Source organism: Pristis pectinata, chromosome 14, assembly GCF_009764475.1.
Source record: "Pristis pectinata isolate sPriPec2 chromosome 14, sPriPec2.1.pri, whole genome shotgun sequence".
Classification (NCBI taxonomy): domain Eukaryota; kingdom Metazoa; phylum Chordata; class Chondrichthyes; order Rhinopristiformes; family Pristidae; genus Pristis; species Pristis pectinata.
The window spans coordinates 47,199,327-47,211,153 of record NC_067418.1 but is presented as its reverse complement, the minus strand read 5'-3'; the positions used below and the strand labels follow the sequence as shown (position 1 = coordinate 47,211,153).

At 45.3% G+C, this 11,827-nt stretch overlaps 1 protein-coding gene across 1 annotated transcript in view; it reads left to right on the top strand.

Annotated features, from left to right (window-relative positions):
• Nucleotides 1–532: 532 nt before the first annotated feature.
• The window catches only part of LOC127577830 (tetraspanin-18-like), a 184,746-nt gene continuing 173,451 nt past the window's right edge, over nucleotides 533–11,827 (top strand). The window contains exon 1 of the mRNA XM_052029419.1: nucleotides 533–549. The gene's annotated coding sequence lies outside the window, so the exon portion shown is untranslated. The remainder of the gene's footprint in view (nucleotides 550–11,827) is intronic.

The window sequence follows — 11,827 nt, the reverse complement described above, 5'->3', positions numbered from 1 at the left end:
GTCTCCTCTGCATTCAGTACAAGAGCTGAAACAACACGATGGTCAAGCAACTAAGGAGGGGGGGATGAGTAGAACCAGGACAGCTTTATCAAACACAAGGTATTTACAACGGCACACACAATCACTAACATCCGACCAAGTTCAGAGAACAGTACTAAATGCTTGGCATGTTCTCTCAGCAAACTCAAGTTATTTTTGTTCTGCTGAAAGGTCATAAGTCTGAACATTAAATCTGTTTCTCCACAGAGGCCACCTGACCTGCTGAGTGTTTCCAGCATTCTCAGCTTTAATTTTAACTCAAGTTGTTTGCTGTCTACTTCCGTGTGAAGCAGAGAGAGAGAGAGAGAGAGAGAGATCTCCCTCCAGCTTCAGATGTATGTTTCGACTGCAGGTTATGGATCAGCTGGTCCCTCTTGCTGCCAAACTGTGCCAACGGGAGAGGTTCACAGCACTGGATCTTCCCTATTTCAACTGGAGTGATTTTCAAACAGCATAAGGTGGCTGCCTGCCAGCTCCAGGTTCCGGCACCAGCCTACTTCTTCTTGAGCCGTAAGTAAAACCGATGAGAGTTACTTTTCCTCCTCTGGATTATTGGAAACTCTCAGTCCCATTCCACCGAGATCTTGCTAGGTCTTGAACCTGGGGAACATAGAACATAGAACAGTACAGCACAATACAGGCCCTTCGGCCCACAATGTTGTGCCGACCTTTAAACCTTGCCTAAGACTATGTAACCCCTTCCTCCCACATATCCCTCTATTTAAAATTCCTCCATATGCTTATCTAGTAATCTCTTGAACTTGACCAACGTACCTGCCTCCACCACCGCCCCAGGCAGCGCATTCCATGCCCCAACCACTCTCTGGGTAAAAAACCTCCCTCTGATATCTCCCTTGAACTTCCCACCCATTACTTTAAAGCCATGCCCTCTTGGATTGAGCATTGGTGGCCTGGGAAAGAGGCGCTGGCTGTCCACTCTATCTATTCCTCTTAATATTTTGTACACTTCTATCATGTCTCCTCTCATCCTCCTCCTCTCCAAAGAGTAAAGCCCTAGCTCCCTTAGTCCCTCCTCATAATGCATACTCTCTAAACCAGGCAGCATCCTGGTAAATCTCCTCTGCACCCCGTCCAACGCCTCCACATCCTTCCCATGAGGAAATAACTTCTTATTGTTTAACTTCTTACTTTGACTACTCTCTCACTTGTCATCATGCCACTTTTTGTTTTTCTCCTCTTCACAGGGACTATGTGCTCTAAAAGCTCAACCCCAACCATCCTTGACATTCCCTCTCTCCTGTCATCGTTCTAGGCTTGGATATGTCTGTCTGTCTTTCTTACCTTCCACTGAGTGGGGCTTCAAAGCAGTCTTCACTGCCTCCTTCAATGCAGCAACTACCCCATCCCACTCGCCTGCTGAGCTCCCTTCTCCAAGCCTCTCAGGGCTAATCTTTCTAATCTTTTTCATGACTTAGTCGCCCTGCCCCATGATGAGCCTCTTGGCTTTGCCACCCACTACCTATCTCCTTTGTCACTTTTCATTTGTGAACAAGACCCTTTCTGTCCTTGAGCTTGTTGTGTGCATCCCCATGGTGTAAATCTGGATCCAGGAGATCAATACCTTCTTCTATAATGATATTTTCTCACCTTTGGTACCACTGGCTTTGCCATCGTCACAGCGGCCATGTTACTCTTCTCCTCAAGCCACAACAGACCTACCTCTCAGTCTTCTGGTACTTCCAGAGTCTGGCTATCCTACCTTGTTACAGTCACCTAGTGACTTCTTTAAAATGCATTCCCTCCCGCCCATCTGATTATCAGAATCAGGTTTATTATCACTGACTCGTGAAATGTGTTGCTTTGCGGCAGCAGTACAGTGTAAAGACATAAAATTACCATAAATCACAAAATAAGTAAATAGTGCCAAAAAAAGGGAATAACAAGGATGAAAATATTTATACCACAATATCTTTTCCTTCCTTATTAACTCTTTTGAACATCTTCTCTCTTTGGTAACTTTAACATCCATCCCAACTCATCAGATGCTTTATATTGGACACTGAATCCCCTGACCTTGTGCTTTCTTAATCACTTCCTCCATAAGCCCACCTGCACAGCCATTCCTTTAACCTTACCACCTAATGTGGCTCTCAATACAATTAATTTTTGATCACTTTTGAGATGTCCTCCACCTGTATCTTCCACCCCTGAAACCCACCTCCTCAGTCACACTGTCAACAGTGGGATTAGTAGAGATAGGGCTTGGTGGTCAGCATAGACAAGGTGGGCTGAAGGGCCTGTTTCTGTACCGTATAACTATAATTCCCAGCGGGAATCTGAGGGGACGTTGTTCACCCAGAGTGTGGTGAGTACCTGGAACACACTGCTGGAGAGAGTGGTGGAAGCAGAGTCACTGACAGCATTTAAGAGGTGTCCTGACAAGCACTTGGCATGGAAAGCTGCAGGCCAAATGCTGGAAGGTGGGATTAATATGGATGGGTGCCCACTGGTTGGTGTGGCCATGGTGGGCTAAATGGCCTGCTTCCATGCCATATGACTCGATCACCTCCCCGCACTTGCAAACTACTACACAACGTCAAAAATCAAACATGCAATAACCTCCCAAATTTTTGACCAACTTTGTCTGGATGCCTTCTTTGACTTTCTCCAGTCAGATTCCTGCCAGCCACAGTGACAAAGCCACTTCTTTTTAATCAAAATCACTAATCAGATCCTTGTAAGTGTGACAAAGGTAATCTGTCCTTTATAGTTTAGTTGACTGTCTTCAGGTTGTGACATAGTTGATCTCTCCAGCTTCCTCCATCTGCTCTGCACCACTATCTGCCTGGGTGGATCCACTCTCACCTGGTTCTCCTTTATTCAGGCATCTTCAATGCCTTCCCTTGCTGCTCCTACACCATGGCTTCAGACATCCCTTGAGAGTCTATCCTCGAGCCCTCAAATTTCTCGAGTGAACCAACTGGTTTTATCAATAGTCTCAAGTATAAGACGAAGCTTGAGAACTACTCAGCTTTTATACTTAATGCAAAAAAAACCAAACTGCTAGAAGAACTCAGCGGGTCAGGCAGCAGCTATGGAGGGAAATGGATAGTTGACATTTTGGGTCAAGATACTTAGAACACAGAACAGTACAGCACAGGAACAGGCCCTTCGGCCCACAATGTTGTGCTGAACTAATTAAGCTAATGATGCCTAATCCCTTCTGCCTGCACATGGTCCATATCCCTCTATTCTCTGCTCATTCGTGTGCTCATCTAAGAGCCTTAAACACCTCTATTTTATCTGCCTGCACCACCACCCCAGGTAGCACATTCCAAGCACTCATCACTCTGTGTGTAAAAAAAACCTACCCTGCACATCTCCTATGAACTTACCCCCCTCACCTAAAATGCATGCCCTCTAGTATTAGACATTTCAACCATGGGAGAAAGATACTGGCTGTCTATCAATGCCTCTCATAATTTTATAAATTTCTATCAGGTCTCCTCTTTGCCTCTGATGCTCCAGAGAAAATAATCCAAGTTTGTCCAACCTCTCCTTATAGAACATACCCTCTAATCCAGGCAGCATCCTGGCAAACGTCTTGTGGACCCTCTTCAAAGCCTCCGTATCCATCCTATAATGGGGCGACCAGAATTGAATGCAGTACTCTAGATGCGGCCTAACCAGAGTTTTATAAAGCTGCAACCTGACTCTTGAACTCATTGCCTCAACTAATAAAGACAAGCATGCCATAGGCCTTCTTTACCACCCTATCGACTTGTGTGGCCTATTTAGACCTAGGCCCAAGATCCCTCTGCTCATCGATGCTGATAAGGGTCTTGCCATTAACTGTGGACTTTCCCTTGCCGTTTGATCTCCCAAGATGCGACATCTGGGACTCTTCACCTGGACTGAAAGAGGTGAGGGGAGAGGTGAGGGGAAGGGGCGGAGCAAGAGCTGGCCAGGTGAGGAGGGGCGGTGGGCAGGTGGGGGAGGGAAGGGTGGAAATAATGACGGAGGCTGGGTGGTGACAGGTGGACGCCACAAAGGGCTGCAGATGATGGAATCTGATCGGAGGGGAAGGTGGAGCATGGGATCAAATAGGGAAGGTGGGGAGAGCAGATGGGAACAGTGGGGGAGGAGACCCAGTGGGAGGAGTGTGTGGCTGATGGGCAAATGGAGTGGATGGGAGAGAGGAAAGAAACTGAGTGCTGGGGGGATGTGAGAGGGTTGGGTGTAGGTAGCCTGCTTCCCCCCTGCCCCTTTCTCTCTCTAGTAGGAGAGAGCAAGGGGCAGAGGGGAAGCAGGCTACCTCTCATTGAAAGCATTGAAAGACAGTACTCGTGATGAAGACCAGGCAAAACCAAGTGACACACAAGCGTGGCTCTTGGATCATGCACAGTGAGAAGTGATTTGTTTCAAGATGTGAAAAAATTTAGAAGTTCACTTTGAACTGAAACTGTTAGAAATTACTGTGTTAGGACAAGATTGGGACAAGAAGCAAGAAGCGGCTGAGTCAATTAGTGAGTACACTGTTTTGTTAAAGGACATTGTAATTTTGAACCTGTACTAATGGGTTTTAACTACTTTTCTGTATTTATTACCATTAATGTGTGGATAGTTGGGCTCTCAAACACAATGGGTTGTGAGCTTAGCAGACAGCAATGAAATTCATGCCATCTTGTATTAATGTGAGAATGCGAGATGCCTTCTTTGTAACTGCAGCAATGACTGAAACTGACATCAGGCAATGGCGCAGGTACATGTATTCATAAGGAATGCACTCAACCTAAGTTTGTACTCTATTGAGACACAGGAGTATAATGTGTCAGGATTTATTGACAAGAGAGTGCCTATAATTAGGGAGAGAGAAATTACTTCCTGGATATTTTTGATGACTGGTAAACATTTTAAGGTACAAAAACAGGACACTCTGGTTGCACTCAGTCGGTCAAACAGCATCTGAGGGGAGAAAAACAAAGTTGATGTTTCTTGTCAAGGACGCTTTGCAGAATTGAGTTCTGACAGACAGACTTTGACCCACAACTTTAACTCAGTTTCTCGCTCCTGCTGAGCGACAGCAGCAATTTCTGCCTTCTTTCGGTCTTCCAGGTCTTGCAGATCTTTGCTCCAAATGTTCTAAACTGCTCTGTTTCAAAAACTTTAAGGTGCAGTAAGATCTTCAAACTACACGTCTTCATTCATTTATAGTTACTGAAAAAAGGTTGTGCTTGTGGGGGCTGTTTTGTTTTCAAACAATCGAAGACTTGTTTTCTGTGTTTCTTGGTATCTATGAGCCTTCACACAGTGATCAGTGACAGTGTGCTAGGGCCAGCACTGAACGGAACTTGACCTGAGGAACTCAATGATGCTTTTGTACTGTCTGGAACCTTGAGAGAGCAAAAAATGAAAACTATGGGGGAATCTAAGTTCTTCAACTCAACCAACACTTGTTTTCAAAGGATTTTCTACCACCAGAAAATATTTCAACTGCAAACTTTCCCTGTGAAGAGCTCTATTTACTGGAAAAATTGTGGGTTCCTATGGGTTCTTGTGCCTCAGTCCCAGCACATGATTGCTTGTGATTGTGTCTGCTGCAAATCCATTTTCAATGTATCAAGAGGGTGACAGAACAAAAGAAGGAACTACCTTGGATACATAGACAATCTTTAATGAGGTCAGGACATTTGATAGAGTTTTGCAGTGTAATAGGTTGAAGTGTGTGGCTGTAGAGGACAGTTAAATTGAAAGAGGCATACACACCGTTAAAAGTGATTCAAACCAACTTCAGTAACTATATCCTTTGCACCCCTAAAAGGCTGAGAAATCAAGTGATGTAATGTCTGTGACTTAGTCATACAGCATGGAAACAAACCCTTCGGCCCAACTCGTCCATGCCAACCAAGACTCCCATCTAAGTAGTAACAAACACAAAATGCTGGAGGAACTCAGCAGGTCAGGCAGCATAGAAGCAGCCTGACCTGCTGCCTGACCCGCTGAGTTCCTCCAGCATTTTGTGTGTGTTGCTCAAGATTTCCAGCATCTGCAGAGTCTTTTGTGTCTCCCATCTAAGTTAGTCGCATTTGCCCATGTTTGACCCATATCCCTGTAAACCTTTCCTATCCATGTACCTGTCCAAGTGCCTTTTAAATATTGTTAATGTACCTGCCTCAACCACTTCCTCTGGCAGCTCATTCCATATACTGACCACTGGGTGTAAAAGTGTGGTCTCACCAATGACTTGTACAGTTGTAACATGACATCCCAACTCCTCGACTCGATGCCCTAACTGATGAAGGTAAGCATGCCAAACACCTTCTTCACCACCCTGTCTACCTGTGTTGCCACTTTCAGGGAACGATGTATCTGTACCCCTAGGTCTCTTTGTTCTACAACACTCTCCAGGGCCCAACCATTTACTGTGTAAACTGTTGATGTTTATTTCCGTCCATAGGTGCTGCCTGACCTGCTGGGTTCCTCCAGCATTTTGTGTGTGTTGCTCCAGATTTCCAGCATCTGCAGAATCTTTTGTGTCTCCCATCTAAGCTAGTCCCATTTGCCCGCATTTGGCCCATGTCCCTCTAAACCTTTCCTATCCATGTACCTGTCCAAGTACCTATTAAATATTGTTAATGTACCTGCCTCAACCACTTTCTCTGGCAGCTCGTTCCATATACTGACCACTGGGTGTAAAAGTTGCCCCTCAGATTCCTATTAAATCTCTCCCCTCTCATCATAAACCTATGCCCTCTAGTTCTTGATTCCTCAACCCTGGGAAAAAGACAGTGCGCTTTCACCCTGTCTATGCCCCTTATGATTTTATACACCTCTATAAGATCACCCCCCCCCCCCCCATTCTCCTACACTCCAGTGAAGAAAGTCCCAACCTGTTTAAGCTCCTTCCATAACTCAGTCCCTTGAATCCCGGCAACATCCTGGTAACTCTCCGCTGCACCCTTTCCAACTTAATGGTATCTTTCCTATAGCAGGGTGACCAAAACTGAACGCAGTGTTCCAAATGTGGCCTCACCAGTGACTGCAACATAACATCCCAACTTCTATACTCAATAAGTTCTGATTAGTTCAGTTTTTTAAATAAATTTGTGGTGCAACAATAACTATGTCAAGAACAACAGCTTCCATTTATTGTTTTTAACAAAGGTGCTTCATAGAAGTGTTAAGAAACAATCTGATGTCAAGCCACATTAGATGATGCTAGGGCATGACAGTGTTCTGCATATCTCTTAGCAAACTCATGTCAGGGTCCTCTCCCAGGCTAATAGCCCCAGTATTAACCCTAGTTAGGCAGCACTGTTTGGCAGGCTATATTGTGTGCACGGAGACACATGAGACTGCAGATACTGGAATCTGGAGCAAAAAACAAACTGCTGGAGGAACTCAACAGGTCAGAGTCAGCATCTGTGGAGGGAAACGGACAGTCAACATTTTGGGTCGAGACCCTAATGTCTGGATGGAGTCCAGATGAAGGGTCTCAACCCAAAACGTCGACTATCCATTTCCCTCCACAGATGCTGCTTGACCCACTGAGTTCCTCCAGCAGTTTGTTCCTTACATCGTTTACATGCCCAACGCTGGACTCTAGAACAGATGCTCTATCTTGAACTCTGTTGTGCAAAAAGATTATGAGGTCGACAGAGGAAAAGATTCAAAAATGTTCGCCATTTGAAAAAGAGCTATATCCCCTCTGAGTCCTGGGAAACTCTGGCCCATGACCACACCAACTGGAGAAGGAGCATTCGGGATGGTTTTGAGAACCTTGAGTCCACGCATCGGCAATCAGCAGTACACCTCCGCTCAAACTGCCCACGTGTTTGTTCTGTCAGGCACCTCCCTCCCCATCTATGGAGGAGTCTCTCGTTCCCACATTGGCTTCATCAGTTGCCTCAGAAACCACAAAACTGGATTGGAAGCAAGTCACCTTTGGTCCTGAGGGACTGCCAGAGAAGAAGAAGGATCATACTCAGGTACAGGTTTGTGGGAAGGTAGGTTTAGGAAAAAAAACTCTGGCCCCAGCTTCTAATATTCTATGTTAATCATGATTGTGTAGGATGTGCAGAATCACTAATTATATAAGCTGAGGTTATATATTGGTATTGGTTTATTATTGTCAATTGTACCAACGTATAGTGAAAAACTTGTCTTGCATACCGATCGTACAGATCAAGTCATTACACAGTGCAGTTACATTGGGTTAGTACAGAGTGCATTGAGGTAGTACAGGTAGAAACAATAACAGTACAGAGTAAAGTGTCACAGCTACAGAGAAAGTGCAGTGCAGGTAGACAATAAAGTAGATACTGTATATATATACCTACTAATTATATAAACTATGTTTACTTATATTCTCTGTACTGTTAAAACACCATGAACTAACTTGTCAAAGCTTGCTGAGGTGCTTAACCAAATTAGGAGAATCGGAAGGCCAGGGAGAGGGGAGGCATGAGCTCAGTGCTGTTTAAACTCTACCAGACAGTCCAAGGACATTTAGATAAGAACATTGGGCATAAGAATGCCAATTACTTTGCTACCATTGCAAATTGGGAGATAGGCTAAAGGGAGGATTGCACAGATGTCTCAGAGGTGGGATCCATTTGAAAGGCAAAGACCTTGATTTATATATCCTGGTCTATATGCAGGATGTTGAGAACAACATGGACGGCTAGTAAGTGGGCTAAAGTGGTCCCCTATCAGCTGGCAATACGCATGTATGGACACATCACTAATAATCTGAGAGACTCCCTTGTCACAGATTGTGCCATGCATCAATTGCATAAAGACTCGTAATTTCTATACTTCTGGACTCCAAGTGGTGATCGATCCACAACAGGCAGATGACCGACGCCTGGTCAAGAGGCAGACATTCAGGGTTTTAAGCAGCATCTCAAAAGAAGAGGGGTAGGCAGCCAAAGTGGCTCTGGGAGGGAATTCCAGAGCAGGGGGTCAGCAGAATAGTCAGAGAGTCATACAGAGTCGGTGCAGCACTGAAGTGTCCACAGAGTCCATTGTACCTATTTACTCTAATCCTACCTGTATTAGGTCCATTGCTTTCTGTTCCTTGGAGATTCAAGTACTTGTCCAGGCACTTCTCCGATGTGGTGATGGTATCTCCCTTCACCACCTCTTTCAGCCACCATCTTACACCAACGGATGGTGCTTGTGGGAGTAAAGGATTCCTGTCTTGTGACTCCAATGCAGGCTCCTGTAACTGCAGCTGGATGAACTCAGAATGAGAACCATGGAGTCCTCTGCAATACTGTGGAGACAGTCCTAAAACATACAATCCAAATACTGGGATGGTCTGCAGAGTGCCTTCTTGCTGGTTGCTGTCCGCTGCACAATATGGTCTTTATGTGGATTCAGTCCCTGACTGAGATAGAGAATGATTAAGGCAAGAGTTGACAATGAGAGGTCCTCTCTGGACATGCCATTTGAGTGCAGATAATCTCCTTTCAGTGGATTTAAGCAGACAGTTCACCATCATTATGGTTGAGTGAATGGGGCAGTGCTTGCCTGCAGGAAGCAGGGTCTGGACAATGTAAGATAAGATAAGATATCTTTATCAGTCACACGTACATCGAAACACAGTGAAATACATCTTTTGCGTAGAGTGTTCTGGGGGCAGCCCACAAGTGTCACCACGCTTCCGGCGCCAGCACAGCATGCCCACAGCTTCCTAACCCGTATGTCTTTGGAATGTGGGAGGAAACCAGAGCACCCGGAGGAAACCCACGCAGACATGGGGAGAATGTACAAACTCCTTACAGACAGTGGTGGAATTTGAACCCGGGTCGCTGGCGCTGTAAAGCGTTACGCTAACCGCTACACTACCATGCTGCCCACAATGTTTCAGGTTGGACAGATAATTGGTAAGTGACATTTGTAGCCTAAAGAGAAACTCTAACTGTTTGCCCGTGGCATTCAACAGTACTTCCATTGCCCAGTTCCCTACCATCAACATGTTGCGTGTCACCAGAAACTGACTTGGATCAGACAATTATTGTGACTGCGAGAGCATATTCGATGCTGGGAATTCTGCAGTGAGAGACTCGGATAATGCCTTTGCAAAACCTTTCCAACATCTCAGCGGAAATCATGCCACGAAGGGAAATTCCCCACTTGCCTGGATGAGGGCATCTGCAAAACCAGTGAAATAACTTGATATCTTCTGGGATTAAGGAACCTTGTTATTGAGATCCTGCTGAACGTTCACTGCTGTCAAACACCAATGTACTGTGGCTGCAATGACATCATCTACATGGAAATGCATCTTCAACAGCCCCTGGAAAACATTCAAGGACAATGCCAATAAATGAATTGGCATACCCCACTATCCGCAAAGTTTATTTCCACATTTTAAGGCAGCGATGAAGTGTGTTATTCTTCACTCTCTTGTGGCTCAAAAGCTGGATGTGGACACATGGGAGCTCGTGGCTACCTGACTCGGAGGTTCAGTGCACCTGGGAACTGGCACATTGGGACACAGGTATGGTCACTGCAGAGGAGAGGGAAGTGGGAGGTGTGTACTTGCACAGCAGGCGAGGAGATAGTGTGAAGAAAGGGTGGTTGAATGTGAGAAGGAAGATTTGACCTAAACGATATGAAAAGGAGATTAAGGGTTTGTCATCCACCATTTTGACTTCTGCACTCCCCTCACCCCCTCCGAACGTAAGCTGTCTGCTTACTCTGCAGCAATCCCAACCCTGTCCAGGTGCAGGGTCATTTCCCTCCACAGATGCTGCCTGACCTGCTGAGTTCCAACGGCAGATTGTCTGTTGCTCCATTTTCCAGCATCTACAGTCTCTTGTATCTCCATGAATAGGAGATGTTGGATGAACACAGCACGGTAAGTCACGGCTGAAAAAAGGTCTGACAAAAATTGATGAGCTCTTTTACTTCAAACTATTGCAAATAAACAACAATGAATGAACATTGAAATCATTTAGTAAGAGCTATTCTTATGCAATAAGGACATAAGAAATACAGTGCTTGGCCTTGTGATCATTCTAATCTGGCCTACCAACTATAACATTATACTGATCCAGTATTTTAAGGCCACCTTCCCATCCAGTCCCCATGTTGCTTGATTCCCTTCACACCAAAAAAATCTATCAATCTCAGTACTGAATATATTCAGTAGCAGAGTACACATAGTCCTTAAGAAAATCCTGAAGATTCACCAGGCTTTGCTCAAAGGAATTTTTCCTTTATCCTGAGACTTCTGTACAGGAAGTCCCCAGGTTACGAACGCCCATACTTACGAACGGCGGGGAGAAGGCATGGAATTGGGTGCAGAACGGTTTGCCTGTCAGTGTTGACTTTTTCCAGGTGATGGAGGTGGCAAACGGCTGGATCGTGGATTTCATGTGTTACAGTCTGTACCGCTATTTCGGGGCAGGGATGTTCGAGGAGTTCTGAATGATGAGGGATGCCATGAATGATCACCAGCCCCCTCTCCCACTGCCCCCACCCACCATATCTATCTCTCTATCTATTTCTATCTCTCTCTCTCTATCGCTATCTCCCTCTCTATCTATCTATCTATCCAGCACTTGCTCTCCCCCAACAGGTCGTCCCCGGGTAATGACCGAGGTCCGTTTCTACAGATGTCCTTAAGTTGATTTTGTCTGTCAGTCGGAAAATACACAAAATTCACTTGATGTGGCAACTGTACCTCCACAGTACTGTACTGTAATGAATGACACCAAACGCACATAAGACCGATGACAGTCTTCACATGTCCCGGCGATAACAAGTTATGCTGTATTTTAGATTGCTTCACATTATGTGTGGAATCATAATGAAA